This window comes from Dendrobates tinctorius, unplaced genomic scaffold, assembly GCF_039654945.1.
Source record: "Dendrobates tinctorius isolate UK_male_01 unplaced genomic scaffold, ASM3965494v1 ptg000021l, whole genome shotgun sequence".
In the NCBI taxonomy this organism is placed as follows: Eukaryota; Metazoa; Chordata; class Amphibia; order Anura; family Dendrobatidae; genus Dendrobates; species Dendrobates tinctorius.
Window position 1 is genome coordinate 33,367,611 of NW_027361689.1, and position 27,454 is coordinate 33,395,064.

The following is a 27,454-nucleotide window of genomic DNA, read 5'->3' on the forward strand; positions in this document are numbered from 1 at the left end:
ATGACCGACAATTTTAGGCAAGTATATAATATATGTTTAATATATATATATATATATATATATATTTTACCTCTAATGTCCCTTCTATTTCCACATCAGTTGAGGTGAGGATTTTCCAATATTTTTCTCTGTTAATCTCCATAGTCCTAAATTTGGCCTTATATTTTATGCTGTTCATATAACTGCACACAAGACAATGCTGTATATAAAGAAAGCAATTCTGCTTCAAAAACATTTTAGGAAATTGCTTTTTATGTTATTTCTGATATTTCAGTACGAGTTCATGAAAGGTAAATCTTCACTTTAAAACTTCATAGCTAAGTTCCGGAGAAATGAAGGGTTTGCCTATTATAACATTTTATGTGGCCATATGGTCAGAAAATGTTGAGTTTAAATTCTTGGTTAGAAGAATAGATATTTCCTTGATAAGAGGAAGTAATACGATCCTTGAAGAATGAAACAAAGAAAATCCTTGTGTTTTAATCCTCCTTGATCATAAATGAACCTATCCTAAAACTCTATAACCTGTTATCTGCGTAGATAGATTTTACATGACCGCATGTAGTCCACAGCTCTTAAAATTTTACGAGTCTTCAAAAAGACCAGAACTTTCCCAGATAAAAGATACCCATCTCAGCTCGAAAGCTAATAAAAAAATAAATCTGTTTACACCATATCCATACAATGATGGAATAATAATATCTTGAATATCTTCCAAGAGATGGTTGGCAAGATGAATTTTGACTCTAGATGAATCAACATAAGTTTTCAATACTAGATAATAATGACCCATTGGGAAGACCACTAGCCACAAAAAAAAAGATTGGCTTGTAAGCAACGTGTTTTTGTTTAAATTGTCATTGACATAATTAGATCCTTGTTTAAATATTGATGGGTCACGAATAAAATGGCCACAAATTCATGCAGTTTTTCTATTTTCCTCTATTTACAAAAATAAAATTAGGAGCAAAATGGAGAAATTGTAGACAGAGCAAACGTTCAAGTTGCCTTGTATTTATTATTTTAGGAATAAAAATTCAAGTTATTTCTGATCACTTCATTCCAAGTACAGTATGTAGCAGATCATGTTATATTGTTTCCTCAATGACACTTTAAATACACCAGTTCACCTATCAGAAGAAGTTTCATTCAAACCCTACACGACTCGGAGAAGTTTCAAATCCTCTGTAGATCTGTTATTTTTTTTTTTTCTAAAGGAACTTGGGAGCTTGTCAATCAGCTCCAAAGTAGAAATTTTATTTTCTATTCCCCGACAGGTTCTAATAAAGCTAAGCTAAGAGCATCTTTCGAATTCTTCCTATCCTCTTTACAGGACTATTTAAATTATCCAAACAAAAAATAATTACTATTTCTTGATAATCAAAGCCCTTAAGGAGTCATAAAATATTTTATTTTTTATCATATATAAACCAAGGTGTACAGAAACATTTATAAAAGGGAGCTTAAGAAATGGCGTCCACATTGAAGACTCAAATTAGGAGTAACGCCAAACAGTAGATGGGTAACAATTCATAATATGTGGTGAGACACTGTAACACCTATGACGGTGCCTCTTTTTGGCTTCCCTTCTCCCTTCATGCTTACTCACTGCTCCTGCCACGTGGTGTGTTCCCTGGCATGCCACCTGCTTGCTCTGCCTGTGTCCCGGTGTTGTGTGCTGCCTGCTCTTAAAGGGCCAGCACGCATCTGCAAACATGCCCCCAGCCAATGGCTGGGAGGCATCTTGTATAAAAGGCAACCTTCCCAATAGGGAGGCGCCGAGGCAACATGTATTAATTAGTGATTTAGAGAGGTACTAGTAAGTTGCTAGTCCATGTGTGGCCAGTGCTAGAACCCGAACCTCTGACCCTTGTGCGGCCAGTATCTGAACCTGCTTCCCTGATCCATGTTGGGATTGTGCCTGAACCTACTCCCCCAGTACTTGCGTGGTCAGTGCCTGAACTCAAACCCCTGGTCATTCTGTGGCCAGTCCCTGAATCTGACGCCGCTCCGGCAGAACCTATACTAGTTCCCGAGACCTGTGTTTCTGAAAGTGTACCTATCCCAGTACTCTATGTCAGTATCTGTTCTGCCTAAAGAGTAGTCAGAATGGAGCCCGATCCCAGTCTGTGTCAGTGAACCTCAGCAGCCACAGTACTGGGGACTGTCTAGGAGTTTTACCTGGAAGCTACCTGCAGCTCAAGACTGACTCCACCATCAGGAGCTCCAGTGAACACTTAGCTATGCCCCTTCCTAGGCAGGCCCGGCCCCTGTGACACACTGAGTCCATTAACCTCATCTGCCACCTGGGGATGTGACTGACATTGTCAGTAAATGAAAATATAATTAAGGGAAAAATAGTCGATACTTGAGATAAACATGAGTAAGATACAAAAATATTAAGCTAAAATATTAATTGTAAATTCCACATCCCTCTCAGTAGTAACTTCCACTAAACAGTGCCAGTATAACCATAGAATTAATTACCTATGTGTAAAAAAAGATAAATAAATAAATTAAAAAAATATATATAATATTTATATATCATAATCTCAGGAAATGATGCTTACCCTTGGTTTAAGGTGCCATGGTGCATTACCTCCAACCCCAAATCACAACGGTTCGAATAACTCTCAGAAAGGGTCCAATATGCTATGCTGTCAAGCAATGTCACAAAGGAGGAAGAAAAAGACTGGGTTTTTCAATGTATCCGCGCTGACCACACAAGGACAGAAATATTCTTGAAAGCTTTATTGTGCTGACGCGTTTCGTGGTAAATCTGCCACTTCCTCAGGGCCAAAGAAATTCATGTAATTCTTTGGCCCTGAGGAAGTGGCAGATTTGCCACGAAATGCGTCGGCACAATAAAGCTTTCAAGAATATTTCTGTCCTTGTGTGGTCAGCACGGATACATTGAAAAACCTGGTCTTTTTCTTCCTCCTCTGTGACAATGCTGTCAATCAAGTCAAATTTATTCTAGTTGAGGCTTCCATTGACACCAAGTTGGAGTCTCTCTGTAATCTGCTTAAAGTTTATTTTGTAGAAAATGAAAATTTACAAATCATAGTAGATTTTCAACAACTCACACGGCTAATAGAAACAATTCTTATTTCTACAAATTCCTAATAATACTGTATACATTACACCACATTCCAAATTATTATACAAATGTCATGAATAGAAGGGTAATGCACAGCTGCAAACCTCTGGAGGATACACTTTGAGGTTTGCGAGATTCCAAAGGCACCAGCAGCCTAAAATACCTGTTGGCTGCTTTGTAATGGTGTTTCAGTGACTTCTCTTTTAATCTGATGAATTTGTCTGGGATAAATCTTCCTCATTATGTCTTTATCTGCACAAACCTGCCTGTGCTCTGTATCAGCCACAAATCTCTTGACAGTATGATGATCGTGCTTAAGTTTTTGTGAATCTAATGTTTTCATACCTTGTCCAGGGCATTGCACAATTTGAGGCTTTTTAACATCCAGAGAGATCCTTTTTCTTTCCCGTACTGCTTGAAACTACCGGCAAACTAATTATCACAGGTTTGTGAGATTTATTTCAGTGTTTCAAAGAGCCCTGAGACACCATCCAATGCATGAGTTTATTTGAAAAACCAAAAAAATACACCTCTATGACAATTAAATCCGAATTCCAGAATAATTTGGAACACATTGTAGAGCAGCTTGAATGTTAAAGAACTGGATTAAATTAGTATTTGAGATGAGCCCATTTTTTAAAATTCAAGCTTCAATTTGATTTGCTACGAATCTCAAAGCATGGAAAATCTTCCAACTGGCCTAAAAACACTGTAGTAACACTCTGTGAGTTCCGAAGACTCAATTAAATGGAATCTGTCAGCAGGTTTTTGCTATATAATCTGAGAACAGCATGATGTAGGAGCAGACACCCTGATTCTAGCGACATGACACTTAATGGGCTGTGTTTTGCTGTTTCAATAAAATCAGTGTTTTATCAGCAGGAGATTATCAAAAGAGGAATAGGTGATTTGTGCTGCCTAGTCCATTAACTGATAAGCAGCTTTCTGTCAGTATAAAGTGTAAACTGAAAGTTGCCTCTCGGTGCTGAAGGCGGGGTTATACACAGCTCAGCATTTGAGCTCTGCTAGATCTGCAGCAGAGAAAACTGTGATTCTATTACTGCTGCTGCACCATGTATCAAGCTGCAATCAAATTGCATAAAAAAAACCTGCTGACAGATCCCCTTTATACCTTTTGCTAAGCTTTTTAATGCAAACACAGACTGGGTTATGTTCAAGTGAAATGTCTATGGGTAAATGGCTAGTACCTGTTTATCACTGCTGTCTTGTCACACACAGCCTGTAGTGATTATTCAGTGTTTTAAAGCTTTCTCTCCTTATTTTTATTACTAAGTTATGCACTATGACGTTCTCTCACTCTCCAGATTCACTACAAAGCTGCATTCCCTGCCTCTGATTTTATACAGCCTATAACTCTCCTGATTGATGTGGCTGCACCTGAAGTCATGTGAAACCAAAGAAATGAGCACAAGTTGGTATACACACAACATGTACAGTGGGGGAAATAAGTATTTGATCCCTTGCTGATTTTGTAAGTTTGCCCACTGACAAAGACCTGAACAGTCTATAATATTAAGGGTAGGTTAATTTTAACATTGATAGATAGAATATCAAAAATAAAATCCAGAAAATCACATCGTATAATTTATATAAATTTATTTGCATTTTGCAGTGAGAAATAAGCATTTGATCCCCTACCAATGATTAAGAGTTCTGGTTCTACGGATCAGTTAGCCGCTCCTAATCAACTCATTACCTGTATTAAAGACAGCTGTCTTACATAGTCACCTTTATAAAAGACTCCTGTTCACAGACTCAATTAATCAGTCAAATTCAAACCTCTACAACATGGGCAAGACCAAAGATCTTTATAAGGATGTCAGGGACAAGATTATAGACCTGCACAAAGCTGGACTGGGCTACAAAACCATAAGTAACATGCTGGGTGAGAAGGAGACAACTGTTGGAGCAATAGTAAGAAAATGGAAGAAATACAAAATGACTGTCAATCGACATTGATCTGGGGCACAATGCAAAATCTCACCTCATGGGGTATCCTTGATCATGAGGAAGGTGAGAGAGCAGCCTATAACTACACAGGGGAACTTGTCAATGATGTCAAGGCAGCTGGGACCACAGTCACCAAGAAAACCATTGGTAACACATTACACCGTAAAGGTTTAAAATCCTGCAGTGCCCGCAAGGTCCCCCTGCTCAAGAAGGCACATGTGCAGCCCCGTCTGAAGACTGCCAGTGAACACCTGGATGATTCTGAGTGATTGGGAGAAGGTGCTGTGGTCAGATGAGACACACTGTCAAGCATGGAGGTGGAAACATTAAGTTTTGGGGGTGTTTCTCTGCGAAGGGCACAGGACTACGTCACCACATCAATGGGAGAATGGATAGAGCCATGTACCGTAAAATCCTGAGTGACAACCTCCTTCCCTCTGCCAGGACATTACAAATGGGTCATGGCTGGGTCTTTCAGCAAGACAATGACCAAAACATACAGCCAAGGCAACAAAGGAGTGACTAAAAAAGAAGCACATTAAGGTCATGGAGTGGTCTAGCCAGACTCCAGGCCTTAACCCCATAGAAAACTTATGGAGGGAGTTGAAGCTATTAATTACCAAGCTACAGTCTCAAAATCTTAATGATTTAGAGATGATCTGCAAAGAGGAGTGGACCAAAATTCCTCCTGACATGTGCACAAACCTATTCAACTACAAAAAAGTCTGACTGCTGTGCTTGTCAACAAGGGTTTTGCCACCAAGTATTAAGTCTTGTTTGCCAGAGGGATCAAATATTTATTTCTCACTGCAAAATGCAAATAAATGTACACATGTGGATTAAAATTGTTGGTAGCCCTCATTTAATGACAGAAAAACCCACAATGGTGACAGAAATAACTTGAATCTGACAAAAGTAATAAATAAAAAATCCATGAAAATGAACAAAAGGGATGGGAACGGCTTCAACCAGAGATGTCACCTCTAAGATATCTGGGTGTAAATGTTTACTTGTGATACTGTCTGCATCTCATCAATGCTGTCGTTCCTATATGGTCCACAGTCTGATAATGGCTGGCAGCAGCAACTCCTACTATCGCCTTACAATTATTGCGAACATTCTGGAAATTGCAGTTTTTCATGATAAAAGTATATATGGGGCTGACCTGAAACTGCAGTTGATTGCTATACTATGCTTAGTGATCTATTCCTGCACTGATGGTGGTTCTGGTGCTGCTTTCAGGTACTGACGGTGGTTCTGTTCATCCGTGCAGCATGGTGGCTCAGTGGTTAGCATTGCAGCGCTGGAGTCCTGGGTTCAAACCCCACCAAGTAGACATGTGGCGCCCCCAGGAGTATGGTCGCCACAGTGGCATTACCTTCCTCCTAGGGAGTGTGATGTCATGTTTGGCAGCAATGAAGGATCTCTCTATCAGTTTAATACAGCACACAGCACAGTTCCCACTCCAGGCCAGCAGAGGGAGCTCTGAACCAAACAGTGGGGAGGAGCTGCTCTCTGGGGGGCCGGGAAGGGGAAATTAGTTCTGTGAGGAGGGCAAAGTGTGTGGATGTGGAAAAGAGGATCTGGAGGATTGAGGGGAATTCAGACCCACTTCTGGCTTCAAGCGCATGGTTCTGAGTCCGGTATCCGAGGTTGTATGGATGCTGATGGTCCTGCAGCAGGCACTGGAGGAACAGAAGGCTGTAAATGCTCTGTTCCCAACTAAGACTCGGAGGCACAGCAGCAACGTGTGTGAGCCAGAAGAGATAGAAGGCTACGGCTGCCTGCCGTTCTAAAGAGAGCAAGCAATGGGGGCTTCAGTGTAACTCAGTACTGCAAGTGCCACAGATAAGCGCTAGGAAGGAGACTACATAACCCATCTGCATAGAGAGATTCCTAAGTTGCTTCCAGGCAGGCCAACTCCTGTTCCACCTGTAATCTGGATCCTGGACGGCACTTACAAAGCAAAGTAAAGGTAAAGGAAACTGCACCCTGTTGTGTCATTGCCTTCTTCCTGCAACCCCTTCAGCACTGCTACATTTCTGTGCCTAACACTGCACCCTCTCCCTTAACATCTATTACTACTGCCCTAGGACTACAGCTCCTCCTGTGGGGAGCTCCAACATCATTGCTGCACCACACCATCTGTCCTAGAGAAGCAACCCTGCAGCGCTGGTCAAACTGACCAGAAACCACAGGTGGCGTCACAAATCATCTCAATAACTTTATCCCCATCACACTACCCCTTTTACATTGACCGCCTGAGACCACGGACCGGGTCACTGCCACTGTGACATCTCTCATGGAAATCAACGGGCCCAGTACCGAGTACCCTACTGCCTCCGGGGCGGGTCAGACATCTGCAAGGAGTTTGTATGTTTGCATGGGTTTCCTCTGGGTACCCTTGTGTCCTCCCACATTCCAAAGACATACTGATAAGGAATTTAGACTGTGAGCCCCATCGGGGACAGCGATAAAGTGCGTAAACTGTAAAGTGCTGCCGAATATGTTAGCGCTATATAAAAATAAAGATTATTATTATTATTATGTAGTATTCCATAACTTGCATCGTGCTAAAACTGAAAAAATTCTCAAAACTTAATTTTGAAATTATGAGGATGATTAGGTTGCGTTTCTGCTCCAAAAACTAAGTGTAAGTTTGGATGTGTTCACACTGATTTTTTAGGAACTCTCCAAATCATTTGCAAATGCAAAAAAATGGGTTCCCCTTTTAGTATGACAATGTGGCCCTTAGAACAAAATATTGTTGTGGACCCCTGCTATATACTATTCTTGCACAGGGTCACTCTTTTATCTGTGTTCACCCAAATATTATGTGGTAATGAAAGAACTACAGTACACTATGTGCAGGATATGTAACAAGCAGGGAGAAAAGAGGGGAGAGAGAAATCTGGATGTATATAGACAGTTAGATTAAAAGACAGATAGATAAAAAGTGCATTGTGAAATTTAGACGGAAGTACTGATTACTGCTATACAGAATGTATTTATAATTGAAGGTATTTTAAGTAGTCAATGTCCTCTATTCATTATAAACTAGGGAACACCGCAGCCTCTATAAGCGTCAAGAAGTGCAAATATTGAGAATGTGAAATATAGATTGTATTACTGCTGAATAAAATATACTTATAACATTAGGGCATTATGCACTCAAATTAGCCAATCCGTCTGTACCCACCAGTCACGACAAGGTGACCTTTTTCTGGAGGGACCCTAATCATTTCTATCAAACATACATTTGTCAGGCCAAATTTAAAGGACACTATTTAAAAACAGCCTTAGACTGATAAGAGGAGTTCAGCCAATTATGGAGGCAGTCACCACCTCTTGCTGTATTCTACAAAAAGCAAAAACTAGAGAAAAAACAAAACAAGCATATACCCTACAGCAAGTAAATAAGCTGCAGACTTGTATCTCTTATAATCTTAAAGGGAATCTGTCTTTTTTTTGCCCTATCAGCTGCTGGCATTTACATCAGGGGCTTATCTACAGCATTCTGTAATGCTGTAGATAAGCCCCCGATGTGACCTGAAAGATACGATAAGCGCGTTGTATTATACTCACCGGAGGGGGCGGTCCGGTCCGATGGGTGTTGCGGTTCGGTCCGACACCTTCCATCTTCATACGATGATGTCCTCTTCTTCCTTTCCTGTAGTGGCTCCGGCGCAGGCGCACTGCTCTACCCTGTTGAGGTAGAGGTCGGGAGAGGTCTGGCGCCTGCGCACTGCAGTATTCCGCTCTGCCCTCAACAGGGTAGAGCAGTGCGCCAGCGCCAGAGACAAAAAAAGGGTGACAGATTCCCTTTAATCATTTATTATGGTTTTCCAATGTGTCCCTAAAACATAGTGCCTATAACATTTTATGATAAGCTGTTCAGAAAATATATATATAAAAAAAAAACAAGATGGAAACCCTGGTCTCTGCTCATGCTCTCCTGTCTGTTAAGCAGCATACAGACATAAAATAGAGGTCAGGTCAGGCAAGTCAGGAATTGATCACTCGAAAACAGAGATGGTCAGAATTAGAGATGAGAGAACCCTAAATGTAAAGTTTGGGATTTGTACCAGACACCAAATGTCTGGTTCTGAACTCCGGACTCGGACTTCTGCTGGAAGTCCGTTTTACAATTTGTGAGTCCAGAGGAAGAAAGACAGAGAGATTTAGGTTTTTGAATTATTATAGCGTATTTTTTTTGTTTTTTTTATTCCATGGCACTTTACATGTGAAAAGGGGTATACATAATAAAAAACAAGAACTCATACAATAATCTTTAAGAAAACTAGTCACCGACTTGTACAAGAGGAGAAGAGAGAGGACCCTCAGGACTTACAGTCTACAAGGGATGTGTCCGGATACAGTATGTGAGGGGAGAGATGGTTGTGCAGAGGTATGGTGGAACGAGGGATACTGCAGGTTGAAGGTTCAAGTTCGGGTACAGTTCTGCTACTTTGGACTAATGTTTTGTCAGGCACCAGAATCCGAACTTCCACGTGTCTGCTTATACCTAGTCGGAATTGTGATAATTCCTGGAATTTTATGACTACTGTGAACTCAAAAAGTCATTCTAACTAGTGTGGAAATAAGGGCACATTTTCTATAGGTTTATTGTAGTGAAACCTCCACCAGGGGGAGCTGGTGAGGGAAGAGAGGTTACACACTAGAGCAGCAACACTGAGCAACAGCACAGGTGTGACGCGAAATGAGAGAGAATGGCCAGATGAACGTACCAGAAAGAGCAGCAATACACGTAGTCAAAATACCAAGCCGAGGGTCAGAGAGCCAAAACATGAGCACAGTGTTCAAAAACGTGAGGCGAAATACATGGTTGGGGTACAAGCCGGGGAGTCAAATGCCAGAGAGGGAAAGTAGCAACAAAGACGAATACCAAGAGATGGGGTCAGAGATCAGTCCGGGTCATACACGTGGATACCAGTCAAAGGCAGGAGGATCACCAAGGTACAAGGGTCAGAGGCTCTACACTGGAAGCTTGAGCTATCACTAACACTGGTCAGCAGGCTGTGAGAGACTGAAATAGCCCTGCTAGCTCCAGAAGGAGGCTGAGGAGATTAATCCCCGCATGACCAGTCCAGAGTGAAGGCAGCAAAAAATAAACTCCGGACTAGACCATGACAGTACTCCCCTCTAAATGGGGGGCCACCAGACCACCAGGTTTCCCTGGATGATGAGCGTGAAAGGCCCGGACCAACCGATACGCATGGACCAAACGCGCCAGCACCCATGACCGATCCTCGGGACCGTACCCTTTCCAGTACTGAAGTGAACGACAGAGCATACAAGAATCCACCATCTACCACACCAGGCGGCGGGTGCGAGGGAGACTCATCAGAGGAGGGCACCGACAGCTTCGGAAACGCCTTATGGAACACATTAGGGATCCGCAATGACGGAGGCAAATGTAGACGAGAGGCCACAGGATTAATCACCTCTAAAATTTCATATGGGCAAATATACTTAGAACCCAACTTAGCAGAGGGAATTCTCAACCTTATATTTTTGGTGGATAACCATACCTTATCCCCCACCTGATAAGCCGGCCCCACAGAGCGTCGTTTATCCGCAAAATATTTATATTTGCCCTGAACTTCCCCAATGTTCCTTTGAACCTCCCTCCAGACCTCCCCCAACCGCAAAAAGGCAGAATCAGCCCCTGGACACTCCGAATCCAGCTGGGAAAATTCACCAAAATGAGGGTGAAACCCATAGTTGCAGAAGAAAGAAGTACCAGTAGACTGATTGACACAATTATTGAAAGCGAATTCCGCTATAGGTATCACCGAGCATCAATCATCCTGTCTGGATGTGACAAGACACTGTAGAATCTGCTCCAAAGACTGATTGGTTCTTCCAGTCTGACCATTGGTCTCGGGATGGTAGGCCGATGAAAAGGTCAGAATGATGCCCAGCCTTTTACAAAAAGCCCTCCAGAATTTTGCCACAAATTGCACCCCTCTATCAGACACCACACTGACAGGCACACCATGCAACCAGATCACATGCTCAATGAATAGTTTAGATAGAGTCTCAGCATTAAGAAGGCCCGTTAATGGTACAAAATGTGCTTGTTTACTGAATGTATCCACAACTACCCAGATCACGGTTTTGCCATTAGAGGGGGGGAGATCAGTGATTAAATCCATGGACAGATGAGTCCACGGTCTATCTGGAATTGGCAGTGGCACCAATTCCCCGGCCGGCTGGTTGTGGGAGGCTTTAGCGCGGGCACAAATTTCACAGGAGGATACAAAGCCAGTTACGTCAGAAGTCAACGAGGGCCACCAGAACAGCCTAGTGATGGCTTTACGAGTGGCCGAGATTCCAGGATGCCCACTCAGAGCTGAGTCATGGAACTCCCGAAGCACCCTTAACCCATACTGGACAGGCACAAAGAGCTTATTTTCAGGTATGGATGACGGAGCAAGAGATTGGGCCTCACAAATCTCCTGCTCCAATCTCGGGGACACCACAGCCACCACCACCCCGTGCTGAAGAATGGAGGAAGGAGGCTCAGGAGGCAATACTGGATCTAGGCTGCGAGACAAGGCATCCGCCTTCACATTCTTGGAACCTGGTCAAAAAGTGATGGAAAACTAAAATTGTGAAAAAAAGTGACCACCTTGCTTGTCTCGGAGTCAGACGTTTGGCAGACTCGATGCAAGACAGCTTCTTGTGATCTGTAATGACAGTGATATGATGGACTGCCCCCTCCAAAAAATGCCTCCATTCTTCAAAAGCTAATTTAATGGCCAACAACTCTCAGTTACCCACATCATAATTCCTCTGTTATTATTCCTCTCAGCAGAGGAAAAATTTTTAGAAAAGAAAGCACAGGGTCTTAAGTTAGTTAATGTGGTGGGCCCCTGGGACAACACAGCCCCCACTCCCACCTCAGAGGCCCCCACTCCCACCTCCAATTTGTCCAAATCATTCATCACTTCAATGATGAATGATTTGGACAAATCAGGTTTAACCAGTACCGGAGCAGTCATGAAACATTTTTTTAACAAAGAAAACGCAGCCACAGCTTGAGCTGAGCAGTTTTTGAGATCAGCCCCCTTTTGGGTGAGCTCAGTGAGGGGTTTGACCACTTGAGAGAACCCCTTAATGAATTTTCTATAGTAATTGTCAAAACCCAGAAATTGCTGCAGACCATTGAGATCTCTGGGTTGCACCCAATCCACAATGGCCTGTACCTTCCTAGGGTCCATACTAAACCCCTCAGCGGACAGGTTGACCCCTAGAAAGGACAATTCTTGAGTAAAAACATTTCTCCAATTTGGCAAAGAGTGAGTTCTCCCTGAGCCTCTAGAGAACCGCACGAAGATGACCCATATGACTTTGTCTATCAGAAGAATATATGAGTATATTATCAAGATAAACTGCTACAAAGCGTCCAATAAAATCAGAAAAAATATGGTTAATGAAATTCTGGAATACCGCTGGAGTGTTAGTCAAACCGAATGGAATAACCAAATTTTCAAACAGACCCTCAGAGGTGAGAAACGCAGTTTTCCACTCATCCCCCTCCCTCATCCGGATGAGATTGTATGCTCCCCTGAGGTCCAACTTAGAGAACCACCTGGCCCCCGGCAATTGGTTGTACAAATCAGGTATCAGTGGGAGAGGAGAGAGGATAAGTGTTTCTTATTGTTATCTTATTCAGTTCACGAAAATCTAGGCATGGGCATAAACCACCATCCTTTTTTTTTACAAAAAAGAACCCCGCCGGGAGAGACAGATGGCCGTATATGCCCTTTACGGAGGCTTTCAGAGATATACTCCTTCATAGCAGCCTGCTCAGGGCCAGAGACATTGTACAGGCGGGCTTTGGGCAATTTGGCACCGGGAACCAGATCAACGGCACAATCGAATGGGAGGTGTGGTGGTAGAACCTCAGCCTCCTTTTCAGAGAACACATCCTCAAAATCCTTCAGGTATTCAAGAATACTCTCCAGACTGATGGATGACATAGACACAGTAGCAAGACAATTTTCAGAACAACCAGGTCCCCAGTTAACAATATCCCAGGACCTCCAGTCAATAACTGGGTTATGCCGTTGCAACCAGGGAAACCCTAACACCAGACCAGCAGGGAGGTTATCCAAAACAAAGCATGACATGTGCTCCTGGTGTTGGGCCCCCACCCTGTGGGTGAATTCTTTAGAACTGAAATGGAGACCATCCTTAGTGAGAGGTGTAGCGTCAATATTGTAACAATATTGTATCTTACAGTAATTGTTTGGTTCTTTAAAAGGACATAGATCTGGGGATTTATTCTGACAGAATTTTATAGGCTGAACTGGATGGACTAATGTCTTTTTTCGGCCTTACTAACTATGTTACTATGTTACTATGTCAATAGCCACAATTTTTAAGGGAGTCTCCAACCTAACTGTCCCTAATCTACAGTGGGCCACCAACTTATAGTCAATCAGGTTCAGGGATGACACACAGTCCACAAAAGCTGAAGTATGGAAAAAGCCGTTCTCAACACCAAGTTCCACCTTTAACAGTATCTTTCAAAATGAAGAAAAGGGTGCCTGAGAGTCTGAGTGACCTCCACAATGATCACCCAGACTCAGTCGCTTGTTAGTCGGTGGACTGGAGGGGCAGTTTTTTTTCCAATGCCCAGGATCTCCACAGTAAAAACACAACTTTCCATCACATCGCCGTTTCCTCTCTTTCTCCTGGGGGTTGGTTGCTCCCACCTCCATAGGCTCAGATGGAAGCAAAACATCAGGTTTATCAGGGAACAACGGACTCCCTCGCTGTGTAACACCTCTCTCCCGCAGCCTCCGATCCATACGGATAGCCTGAGTCATGGCCTCCTCCAATGAGCTGGGAGGTGGATGGAGAGCCAGAGCGTCCTTCAAGCAATCCGACAGTCCCTTCCTGAACAGACCTCTCAGTGCGGAGTCATCCCAGGACACCTCAGTGGACCATCGACGGAATTCGGAGCTGCACCATTCGGCTGACTGCTTCCCCTACCCCAGACCCATAATAGTGTTCTCTGCCACCCTAACACGGTCCAGTTCGTCATAGATAAGTTCTAGGGCCTCAAAGAACCTATCTACCGACATCCGTTCAGGGGCAGTAGGGGACAACGAGAGAGCCCAGGATTGGCGACCCTCCCTAAGTAAGGAGATAATAATCCCTACCCGCTGAGTCTGATCCCCAGACGATCGGGGTTTAAGAGAAAGCCATAATTTACAACTCTCCTTGAATATGTGAAATTTCTCTTTTTCACCAAAAAATGTATCAGGAAGTTTAACCGAGGGTTCATGAGAATTCAAAATAACATCTACAGAGTCACCTGGTGGACTAACAATATGAGAGGTGTTTCCCTACATGGTCTTAATAGTCTCAGTCAGTTCTTTCTGTAAGTGGGTATGAGACATGACAAGGTACTGATGATTCACAGAAAAGTCCTGCGCCATCTGCGTTAAACTGGACACTTGATCTGCCAAGATATGCAGCGGATGCATGACCAGAGAAAAAAAAGTGCAAAATTCCGTTTAAATGTATAGGTTAGTGATAATGTAGTGAAACCTCCATCAGAGGGAGCTGGTGAGGGAAGAGAGGTTACACACTAGAGCACTAGAGCAGCAACACTGAGCAACAGCACAGGTGTGACGGGAAACGAGAGAGAATGGTCAGACGAACCGAGTCAGAAACTATCAGGAGCAGACGTACCAGAAGGAGCAGCAATAAATGTAGTCAAAATACCAAGCTGAGGGTCAGAGAGCCAAAACATAAGCACAGTGTCCAAAAATGTGAGGCGAAATACGTGGTCGGGGTACAAGCAGGGGAGTCAAATGCCAGAGAGGGAACATAGCAGCAAAGACGAATACCAAGAGACAGGGTCAGAGATCAGTCCGGGTCATACACGAGGATACCAGTCAAAGGCAGGAGGATCACCAAGGTACAAGGGTCAGAGGCTCTACATTGGCAGCTTGAGCTATCACTAACACTGGTCAGCAGGCTGTGAGACTGAAATAGCCCCGCTAGCTCCAGAAGGAGGCTGAGGAGATTAACCCCCGCATGATCAGTCCAGGGTGAAGGCAGCAGAAAATAAACTCCGGACTGGACCATGACATTTATAATCTAAAAAAAAAACAGGTATGCCTTAAATAGCCTGAAATAATAGGACCAAAAATATGAGGCTTTTTTAAAAGTCCCTTACAATCTTTACAAAGGACGTCCATGTAGTGCCTAAAAATTCACACTAAAAACAGACAAAAAAAAATATTTTTCTTTTTGCATTTTTTACCTTTTTATTTTTACTCTTTCTACTTATTTTAGTTACCTATATTTTATATAACTGTTTTGAACAGTGAATTTTATTAACATTTTTGTTTCTTTTTTTTTAAATCAAATTGGGTTGACACATTTAAGGCATGCCACATTGAGCCTGCCCTGAATTCCTCAGGAGACAAGAACCCATTTTTCTGGCACTAAATAGAAGTTTGCACATTTATATTCACCACTTTCCTGTTTTATTCTACTGAAGCAGTGCGACTGTACTGTAATGGTTACAATCTAATCCTGTAATACCTTCTCACCTTTCTGGACTGGGTGACACATTGCAGTTCTTTCAACACCCATTTTTTGGTATTTAGATGAAAAAAAAAAGTTTCCACTTGCTTTGTGAATATTTTCTTTCACTTCGGCATATTGCTTGCATAACCACCTGTGGCGCAGCTTCCATGGTCAGTAGAACAGACCTGTAACTGAGGGAAGAAAATAAAATATTAAAATGTACATGTAAAATGTGCTATTATTTAAAGGAGATCACCACTTCTAGGAAAGCAATCAAATATGCAACTGGATTTGTAGAAAAATCTCAGGGGAACTAGCCCAGGGCAGTTATGTTGTAGGGCTGGGATTCTGGGCTCTTCGAATAGCTTAAGGTAACGAAACACAAATCTGGTTCATCATATTTCTGACATTGCATATTTACTTAGGGTCTGATCAAAGTAAGTGGAGGCCTCTGAGCATAATATTTGGTGTAGGACCTTTCCCGAATATCAGGGTCGTATTATGGGTAGCTAACTTAAAAGAGTTGTCCTGGATTTCGAAACCGATTATTTTGGGACAGGATACAAAAATCTAAACTTTCCAAAAGTCTATTTTGCACTATAATCAATGACTTCAGTCTCTTTCCCCTCTCAACTTCTTAATATTAATACACTGGAAGAAGATGAGCGATTGAAGCCCTTAGTGGTGGAGGACTCTTTTGGTGGTGGCTCTAGCAGAAACAGCTTAGTACAGCACTCGGCTGTTTCTATTGGACCCATTCAATGGACTGTTAACATACATGAATGACCTCTAATTTATTTTAAGGCATTTCTAATTATGGATTCCATTTCTATTAATAGTAGGGTCTCCAGCAATCAGACATTTATCACCTTTATTGGGGATGGCTGAGAAAAAGAAGACTATATGACAATAGGCTTGTAGTTGGGTCTTCAGGTTAAACACTCATGTGCATAATTTGTGTGATTGCCCACATCCATGCGGTTGCTGGTCATTGGCTAACTCATATTTTGTGAACTCTTTCAACCATAAATGACTTTTACATTGACCTAGTTCTTCTTATATTACATCTAAAGTAAGATAAAACTTTAGTTTGGCAATGGAAGAATAGACTTCATTTGGTTGGCAATTTAGCATCTCAGACTCTTCATGGAATTTTTAAGTGAAAGAATAAAGAATATAAAAATCTATAAAGACTTTATTAGGAATTAGTAGAGATAGGAATTGATGCTTTAAAAAATCTCAGTTTTTGAGATACAACCAGGGTCTGGATATTTTTTCTTCTCTCTTGGGGTCTACAGAGAGTATGTAACTGTCAGGGTTCGCTCACACTGCCGCACAAATCGGATGAGTGCAATGTGGTAAAAAAATGGATTGCACTCGGACCAATGTTATTCAATGAGGCAGTTCAGATCTACATGTTTCTCCTCAGCTGTATTCGATATGAGAAAAAAAATCAAAGCATACTGCGATTTCACTCCGAAATCTGATGGGTGCAAGAAAAAAATCAGATGCCATACAGACCATCGGCATGGTGGGTCCAATTTTTACGGATACATTACAATTCTATAAGATAGGAAACTGTAAATTTTCCTATAGATGGTTAACAGCTGCTGAGTAGAGTTGAGCGACTTTAGTCGGATCGGGTTTCATGAAACAAAATTCGTTTCAGATGAAACTGGTCCGACTAGGGCAAAAAAAGTCGGAGTTTCGTCCGAAACCCGACCCCAATGCCAGTCAATGGGAAATAAAAGTCGGCATTGAGCGGATGACATTCAAGAATGGCTAAGAGGAAAACTTTGGACTATTCTGAAGTGGCCTTCTATGAGCCCTGACCTAAATCCTTTTGAGCATCTTTTGAAAGAGCTGAAACATGCCGTCTAGAAAAGCCAACCTTCAAACACGAGACAACTGGATCAGTCTGCTCTTGAGGAGTGGGCCAAAATACCTGTCGAGAGGTGCAGAAGACTCATTGACAGTTACAGGAATTGTTTGTTTGCAGTGATTGCCTCAGAAGGTTGTGCAGCAAAATATTAAGCTAAGTGTAACATAATTTCTGTTCAGGCCTCTTTCATGAGTTAAATTTTTAAAAAAATTCTGTGGAAGCATGGTTGAAAAGCAATATCTGACTTTCATTTGTTCATTTTCATAGATTTTTGATTTATTATTACTTTTGTCAGATTCAAGTTATTTCTGTCACCATTGTGGGTTTTTCTGTCATTAAACATGGGGTACCAACATTTTTGACCACATGTGTACATCCACCCCTATATTGGCTTCTTTGCTGTTCAGTCACCATGCAGCATGAGTAAAGAGAGAGCAGGTACACTACTGAGGATTTACATCCTATACTGCATGTTAATCTACTCTCCTGTTTTCACCTTCCTGACCAAGCCAAATTTTTCAATTCTGACCAGTGTCACTTTATATGGTAAGAACTCTGGAATTCTTCAAAATATACAGGCAATTCTGAGACTGAGAGGGCTGGACCTTTCTCAGTGGTACCTATGTGCAGTTTAGCGGTCTCTTTCCTCTCCATAACTATATATACAGTGGGTACGGAAAGTATTCAGACCCCTTTAAATTTTTCATTCATATTTAAGTCACATGCTGTCCATTTCCTTGCTTGAGATGGTTCTACACCTTCATTGAAGTTCAGCTGTGTTTAATTAAACTGATAGGACTTGATTTGTAAAGGCACACACCTGTCTATATAAGACCTCACAGCTCACAGTGCATGTCAGACCAAATGAGAATCATGAGGTCAAAGGAACTGGCCAAGGAGCTCAGAGACAGAATTGTGGCAAGGCACAGATCTGGACAAGGTTACAAAAATTTTTTTGCAGTACTCAAGGCTCCTAAGCACAGTGGCCTCCATAATCCTTAAAGTGAAGAAGTTTGGGACCACCAGAAGTCTTCGTAGACCTGGCCATCCAGCCAAACTGAGCAATCATGGGAGAAGAGCCTTGGTGAGAGAGGTAAAGAAGAGTCCCAAGATCACTGTGGCTGAGCTCCACAGATGCAGTAGGGAGATGGGGGAAAGTTCCACAAAGTCAACTATCACTGCAGCCCTCCACCAGTAGGGCCTTTATGGCAGAGTGGCCCGACGGAAGCCTTTCCTTAGTGCCAGACATACGAAAGCCTGCGTAGATTTTGCTAAAAAACACATGAAGGACTCCCAGACTATGAGAAATAAGATTCTCTGGTCTGATGAGACAAAGATAGAACTTTTTGGTGATAATTCTAAACGGTATGTGTGGAGAAAACCAGGCACTGCTCATCGCCTGCCCAATAAAATCCCAACAGTGAAACATGGTGGTGGAAGTATGGTGCTATGGGGGTGTTTTTCAGCTGCAGGTACAGGACGACTGGTTGCAATTGAAGGAGACATGAATGTGGCCAAGTAGAGAGATATCCTGGATGAATACCTCTTCCAGAGTGCTCTGGACCTCAGACTTGGCCGAAGGTTCACCTTCCAACAAGTCAATGACCCTAAGCAAACAGCTAAACTAACAAAGGAGTGGCTTCAGAACAACTCTGTGACCATTCATGAGTGACCCAGCCAGAGCCCTGACCTAATCCCAATTGAGCATCTCTAGCGAGACCTGAAAATGACTGTCCACCAATGTTCATCATCCAACCTGACGGAAATGGAGAGGATCTGCAAGGAAGAATGGCAGAGGATCCCCAAATCCAGGTGTGAAAAACTTGTTGCATCATTCCCAAGGAGACTCATGGCTGTACTAGCTCAAAAGGTTGTTTCTACTTAATGCTGAGAAAAGGGTTTGAATACTTATGACCAAGTGATTTTTCATTTTTTCTTTTTGAATAAAAAAATAAAATTCTACATTTCTGCTTTTTTCAGTCAAGATGGGGTGCAGAGTGTACATTAATGAGAAAAAAAAGAACTTTTTTGAATTTACCAAATGGCGGCAATGAAACAAAGAGTGAAAAATTTAAAGGGGTCTGAATACTTTCCGTACACACTGTAGCTACACTCTTTCTTCCCCTATTCCACCCCTTACACTTTTAACCCAAAACAACTCTCTCCTTTGCCAAAGCTAAATTAATTCACTATGCCCTTGGCTCTCCTGGGACTTTGTTTTTCCAATACATTATGCCCCACTGGGGCTTCTCTAGGCACACATTCAGTAAATTGAATGAGCTCTCCTCGCTACAGTAATGCCAACTGTTTGAACTCTAACTGAGTGTTAGGCACACTGTGGTGCATCAGAGTTTTCATTTGAATCTCCAAGTTATGTTATTCATATGAAACCTCTGAGAGATCCATTTATTATAATAAGGCATCAAAGTTACTCTGGACTCTGTCTAGCCTGTGTTCAGCGGTGTCCATCTTTTTGAGTGGTGCACAAAACTTTTGTGCATCCTAAAAAGACTGACAACGCCGGATAATAGGCCAAATGCTGTCCACAGTGTCTCTAGTGTCTCTATCTGCTTCATTTGAGGGAATCTTCCACCGGGCGTTCCGTCTAAATCACAAATTTCAGAGATTTCCACGAAAACCCTGATGTAAGCCCTCAGTGTAGAGTGCAGGATAAATGTGAGCTGAGGCTACTGCGATCTATGGGAGACAGAATGAACAAATCAACAGCAAGTGAAGAATTGGTTTTATTTATTTTTTATTTTTTATGCCATTACCATTGCTATATAAGTTATTAAATGACTTTATTCCTCAGGTCAGTCCTATTCTAGTGATACCAGATTTATATAGTTTTTTTAAGATTTTGCTATAATCACATACCAATAAACAATTTTTTTTGCAAATAAAATTTTTTTTCCATTACCATATTTCTTTCTTTTGTGACATTCATCCTGTGGTAAAAGACAGGTTTACTCTTCTGGTCAGAATGATTACAGTGATACCACATTTATATAGTTTTTTATGTTTTGCTGCTTTAACACAATAAAAACAATTTTATAGAAAACAATTGCTGTGCATTGCCTTATTTTGACAGCTTTATATTTTTCCCCTGATAAAGCTAAATGGGAGCTTGCTTTTTCTGATATTTTCAGATTTACTATTCTTATTTACATATGACTTTTTGATTGCCTTTCTTTCCTTCTTTTGTTCAGCTGTATGATGAAAAAACAAAATTTTTTTTTAAATTAATTTATTTATTTTTGCACTGTTTACTGTAGGGGTTAAATGGTGTGACTGTGACTGGTGTGACTTATCAGTTTCCTCCAGAAGTGGCAATACCAATTATTTTTACGTTTTTTTGTTTGTACATAAATACAGTATATGTTTTTATTGGCACAATAAGTTTTTATCAATTTTTTGTTCTTCATTTTGTGATTTTGTTCTTGTATTTTTTTTCTTAATTAAACTTTTTTTTACTTAGTTCGTCTATGGGACATCAACTTTTATTTCTCTATTCACTGTTCTAATGCAATCGCAATACACATGTACTGCAATGCATTAGAACAGTCAGTGTGACACTGATAGAACGCTTTTTAAACCCTGCTTATGGCAGGATCTGGCAGGCCACAAGAGCTGGCAGACCTGTAGGTCATTATTTGACCCAAGCTTCCATGACAACCATCTGCTCCTGCGATCATGATGCGGGAATGTCGACGGGGTGAGGTGAAGCCCCACTATCTCACATCACTCTAAATTCTGTGCCCTCTACTAATCATTGCAATTTAGAGGGTGATGTTTCGAAAGAGCTCAGCTATCACTAAATCTGGTCGTCTGGCTTTAGGGGGTAGATGAGGGAGCCAAAATAACTTTCTGCCATATAAAAAAAACACCAATACTTGGTGAGCAGCCCTGTTATGGATTATATATTGGAGTCCAGAAACTTACGGTAACCCGGTACTAGAACTTTTTTCCAGGGCATTAGAGAGACTGGAATCCCCTTTGAGAGGGTGATTGAGGTTGACTTTTACCTTGCTTACAAGGCAACAAGAAGTGGACACAATTTTGACAACTTCATGACTCTTTGCTTCAGTATTGGCCTTAATCTGCTTCCTACCTGTTTTCATTCATGCCGGCGGATGGAGTGGTGTTGCGAAACCTTGAAGCCTAATGCATATTGTTTCATGCATAATGTTATCAGAGAAAAAATATGTCCAAGGAAACCTGGAAATAGAGGCCATGAAAAATGGCCAGTTCCCGGCTGATGGATGTTTGGCCCGTGGTCATTATTGTGCAACTCCTCTGACTTAATGTTTTAGTGCTTACTAATGAAATAGTGATATCCTCCAAAAAAATAATTCTTTTTTTTTTGGTGTGAGAAGAAGAGGAAGTTGTAAATGTATGTGGTTTGTTTTTCTCCCGCTGGATGAATAGCCTCCTGGTTGCCAGTTGGTGGTCAGCCATTGTAAGTTGAAAGTTCAAGAGACACCTGTATTAGGCTCATCATCCGGCGGTCGATTGTGGTATCGCATTTAGAGCACGCTCCGAATATATTCTGGAGACAAGTGGAAAAATGGGCCCATATATATATATGTTTGACACTAGCTTCCTGCCGCCCAGCAATAGTTAAGCGACAGCCAGTTGGCTCATCCCCAGTAAAGTTGAAAGGCTATAGTCCAACTGTGTCAAATCTGTCCCTCTCGCGATATGTTTAGTTTTAAATAGCATATTTGTGAAGTAATAATAATGGAAAAGAAGTGTCCCATTGGGATAATACTTCCTCTTCCATTACAAATAGCAAACAGACAGAAAGTTGGTTAGTGGCCATTTATATACAGAAGGTCATAAGTTACACATGCCAGATCGCTCTCACATTGACTTAATATTCCGCCACTTAACATAAAGTGCTATTCTTAGTTAATAGACTTTTCATAGCGTGGCCTACAATAGATATATTAAGAAAATGCATAACAGGAAGTCTGTTTATGGTTAAAAAGCAAGTAGCAATTTGGCAGTCGCATCAAAATCAGCTTTCGGGAGCTGAAAGATAAACGACTGACCGAGTTTATGGACTACTTTGCATTTTTTTTCTCATTTTATTCAACTAAAACTGTATTTCTCCATTAGAAAAAATATGGAGCAGATTTAAAGAAACTTTCGAAAAACAAACTTGTCTTTGCTGCCTATTAGAAACCAATCACAGTGTGGTTTTCATTTTTCAAGAACAGGACATAAAATGAAAGCTGCTCCAGTTTGGTTACTTAGACAATTTTGTAAATTTGGCATACGTCCTGTGTAAAAACTAGACATGAAAAAATCGATTTGAAGCAAATCAAATTTCACAAAAAGTTTGGTCTCCCCATAGAGAGAGACCTCAAAGCATAATTAAAGATTTGGCTTTCGTCGAAGAAATTTGTTGCAAATCAAATTTCCAGACCAAATTTGAGAAAATATGGTAAATTCAATGTTTTGGCAGATTCACAAGTCACTATCAATATAAATAAAAGTACTATTATAATTATTATCAGTATTTATTATGCAGTGACTTCAATTACAAGGTGCTGTATGTATGTATAAAAAGATGCAAACAGGGTTTACATTACATAACCTAGACATACCAGTATATACTCATTTCTGGAGTGGTACTTTAAAGAGTTAAGGCCCCGTCACAAACAGCAAGATCGCTGATTTTGTGACGCGACAGCGACCTCACCAGCGATATCGCTGTGTGTGACACGCATCAGCGACTGCCCCCCCGCCGGGCATTGCTGATCGTGCAGGAATGTCCTGTGCCATTTTTTGATCGTTGGTCTCCCGCTGGCCAGCGCGCATCGCTGCGTGTGGCAGCGGGAGACCGCCGATCAGCGAGATTCCAGCGCTGTAAGCAGAAGCTGGGAGCTGGTATCCAATGTAAATATCGGGTAACTAAGCACACGCGTCGCTTACTTACCCGCTGTGTACCTTTGATACCAGCGTGCTCGCGTGAGCATGTTGGTATCTAAGGTACACAGCGGGTAACTAAGCGACGCATGCACTTAGTTACCCAATATTTACCTTGGATACCAGCGTTCCCTCTGGTCCTGATCGCTGGTGAGTCTGCCTGTTTGACAGCGCCAAAGTGATCATTTAGCGATGCACCAGCGATCCTGACCAGGCCGTATCGTTGTCGGGATCGCTGGTGCATCGTTTAGTGTGACGGCACCCTTATTCCCACAATCGCATTATTTTTCACAAAACACAATAAATGTATATTTATTTTTAGTACGTAGACTAAGGGCCCCGTTACACATAACGATGTCCCAGCGATCCCACCAACGATCCGACATGGATGGGATCGCTGGGACATGTTAGGCTGATCGCTGGTGAGCTGTCACAAATACAGCCCCTCCAGCGATCAAGACCAGCGAGCACGCTGGTATCCAACATAAACATCGGGTTTCTAAGAGCCGTGGGGCTCTTAGAAACCCGATGTTTACCCTAGATACCAGCGTGCACTGCAGGTGGGGCGGGAGGAGGAGGCAGAGCGGCGCACAGACAGACGGGAGTGCAGATAGCAGAGCTACTCCGGTCTGTCTGTGCGCCACTCTGCCTCCACCTCCCGCCCTGCCTGCAGTGCATGCTGGTATCTAGGGTAAACATTGGGTTTCTAAGAGCCCCGCGGCTCTTAGAAACCCGATGTTTATGTTGGATACCAGCGTGCAGCATCGCTAATCGCTGGCTCCCGCTGCCACACGCAGCGATGCGAGCTGGCCAGCGGGAGTCCAGCGATCAAAAACGGCCCAGGACGATCCAGCACGATCAGCGATACCCGGCAGGGGGGCCGGTCGCTGCTGGATGTCACACACAGTGATCTCGCTGGAGAGATCGCTGATGTGTCACAAAATCAGCGATCTCTCCAGCGAGATCGCTGTGTGTAACGGGGCCTTAAGGCCACCATAAAGGTACAAGAAATAAACCCTGTGTCTTTTTTCATCTTTATCTGGCCCCTTTGTGCAACCCGCTTCTCAAAGTTGAATGGACAGTCCTATTCTTATCTGCTAAAACTACAGTTATCAGCAGTACTTGCTTCTCCTTAATGCTGTAGACCCCTCTCCTGTGTTCTCATGACAAGACCCATTCTGATTAATCATCAAGCTAATCTGTCTAGAATTCATGTTATTATTATGTGCCTTCTCTTCTCCTGTACAGAACCCTGCTTGGCTGATTTTACCTTCAACCATCTACATCAGCTTATGTGATTCCACAACATAAATTATTTCTAGCATAGTTCAACTTTTAGACAACTCCCCACAATGGTAGCACAAAGCTCTATTTATTGCCTGTTGTTGAAAAATCAATTTCGTAAAGCTGCACAGTTGATGACTATGGAAGAAAATATCTGCCATATAATTAACACTGATCCCTCGCCACCAGGCACCAAACACAGCTCCATTAATCTTAATCTCTTTAGACAGAGCCCCATATTTCTTTATATCCTCATTTCTGTCACCTGTATACAGATCCCCTTCCTGCACTGCATTACTTCTTTCGGCTACTGAATACAGTCCATTTCTGCAGTAAATTACTACACTTAGCCCCGTTATATAGAGCCCCATCCTGCAATATATCTTTCTTTCTGTCCCTTATATAAAGCCCATCCTGCAGTATATCTATCCTCTTAACCTCAGTATACAGAGTCCAATCCTATGGTACATCTCTCTTCTCAGTCCTCTGTAACATAGTAACATAGTTTTGAAGGCTGAAGGAAGACCTTATGCCCATCTAGTTCAGCCTATTTTTAGTGCAGCTGTTCCGCATTGTTGATCCTGGGGAAGGCAAAAAACCCACAGAGTAGAAGCCAATTTTCTCCATAGGGAAAAAAATTCCTTCCCCTAAGCTGGGTCAACCATCTACCTATAATATTCTGTTATGCGTAACCTTCTATACTGTTACTCACAAGAAAAGCATCCATTCCTTTCTTAATTTCATTCAGTGAGTTGGCCATCACCACTTCCTCAGGAAGAGAATTCCAGAGCCTCACTGCTCTTACCGTGAAGAACCCTCTTCTATGCTGGTGCAGAAATTGTCTTTCCTCCAAACGAAGAGAATGCCCCCTTGTTCTTGTCACAGTCCTTGGTACAAACAGTTCATTGGAGAGATCTCTGTATTGCCCTCTGATATGCTTGTACATATATATTAGGTCTCCCCTAAGTCTTCTCTTTTCTAGAGTAAATAGATCTAATTTTGATAACCTTTCTGGGTATTGTAGTGAACCAACTCCATTTATCATTTTAGTAGCCCGCCTTTGAACCCTTTCAAGTTCAGTAATGTCTTTCTTGAGCACCGGCGTCCAAAATTGCACACAATACTCCAAGTGTGGTCTGACGAGTGATTTGTACAGAGGGAGAATTATGTTTTCATCTCGTGTCCCCAGACCTCTTCTAATGCATCCCATGACCCTATTTGCTTTGGTGGCAGCCGCCTGACACTATGCACTCCAATTTAGCTTCTTATTGAGTAAGATGCCTAAGTCTTTTTCCATGTCTGATTTCCCCAGCAGTTTCCCATTTAGTAAGTAACTGTAACATCAGTTTCTCCTTCCCATGTGCATAACCTTACACTTATCTGTGTTAAACCTCATTTGCCATTTTTCAGCCCAATTCTCCAATTTACTCAAATCTGTCTGTAGTTGCAAACTGTCCTCCTTTGTGTTAACTACCTTACATAGTTTTGTATCATCTGCAAATACTGATATTTTACTGTGTAAGCCATCCACTAGATCATTAATAAATATATTAAATAGTAGGGAGCCCAATACAGAACCCTGTGGTACCCCATTAGTAACCCTGGCCCAATCTGAGTATGCACCATTAATAACTAGTGTTGAGCATTCCGATACCGCAAGTATCGGGTATCGGCCGATACTTGCTGTATCGGAATTCCGATACCGGCTTCCGATATTTTTTCAATATCGGAATTCGGCATCGGAATCGGAAGTTCAAAGTTGATTGACGGCCTGACGTCATCATGATGCGCGGTGTGTGCGCATCATGATGCGCCGTCATTTCGGGCCTTCCGGGGGTCTCTGCCGGCCTGCCGGGGGGCTGTGTGGACTGCCCGGGGTCGGTACCGGCCTGCCGGGGGGCTGTGCCGGCCTGCCGGTGGTCTGTGCACCCTGTGGGGGTCTGTACCGGCCTGCCGGGGGGCTGTGCCGGCCTGCCGGTGGTCTGTGCACCCTGTGGGGGTCTGTACCGGCCTGCCGGGGGGCTGTGCCGGCCTGCCGGGGGGCTGTGCTGATGTCCGGGGGTCTGTGCAAGCATCGTCCGATGGGACTACAAGTCCCATCTGGCGATGCCTGCTACCATGACAGTGATTGACACATTAGCCAATGATGGGACAGTAGTAGTCCCATCATCCGGCTAATGTGTTAAATGTTAAAAAAAAAAAAAAAAAAAAAAAATACTACATACATACTACATACATACTACATGCTACATACATACTACATATATACTACATGCATGCTACATACATACTACATGCTACATACATACTACATACATACTACATGCTACATACATACTACATATATACTACATGCATGCTACATACATACTACATGCTACATACATACTACATATATACTACATGCATGCTACATACATACTACATGCTACATACATACTACATATATACTACATGCATGCTACATACATACTACATGCTACATACATACTACATATATACTACATACATACTACATACATGCTACATACATGCTACATACATACTGCATGCTACATACATACTACATACATACTACATACATACTACATACATACTACATGCATGCTACATACATACTACATACATACATACTACATGCATGCTACATACATACTACATGCATGCTACATGCATGCTACATACATACTACATGCTACATACAT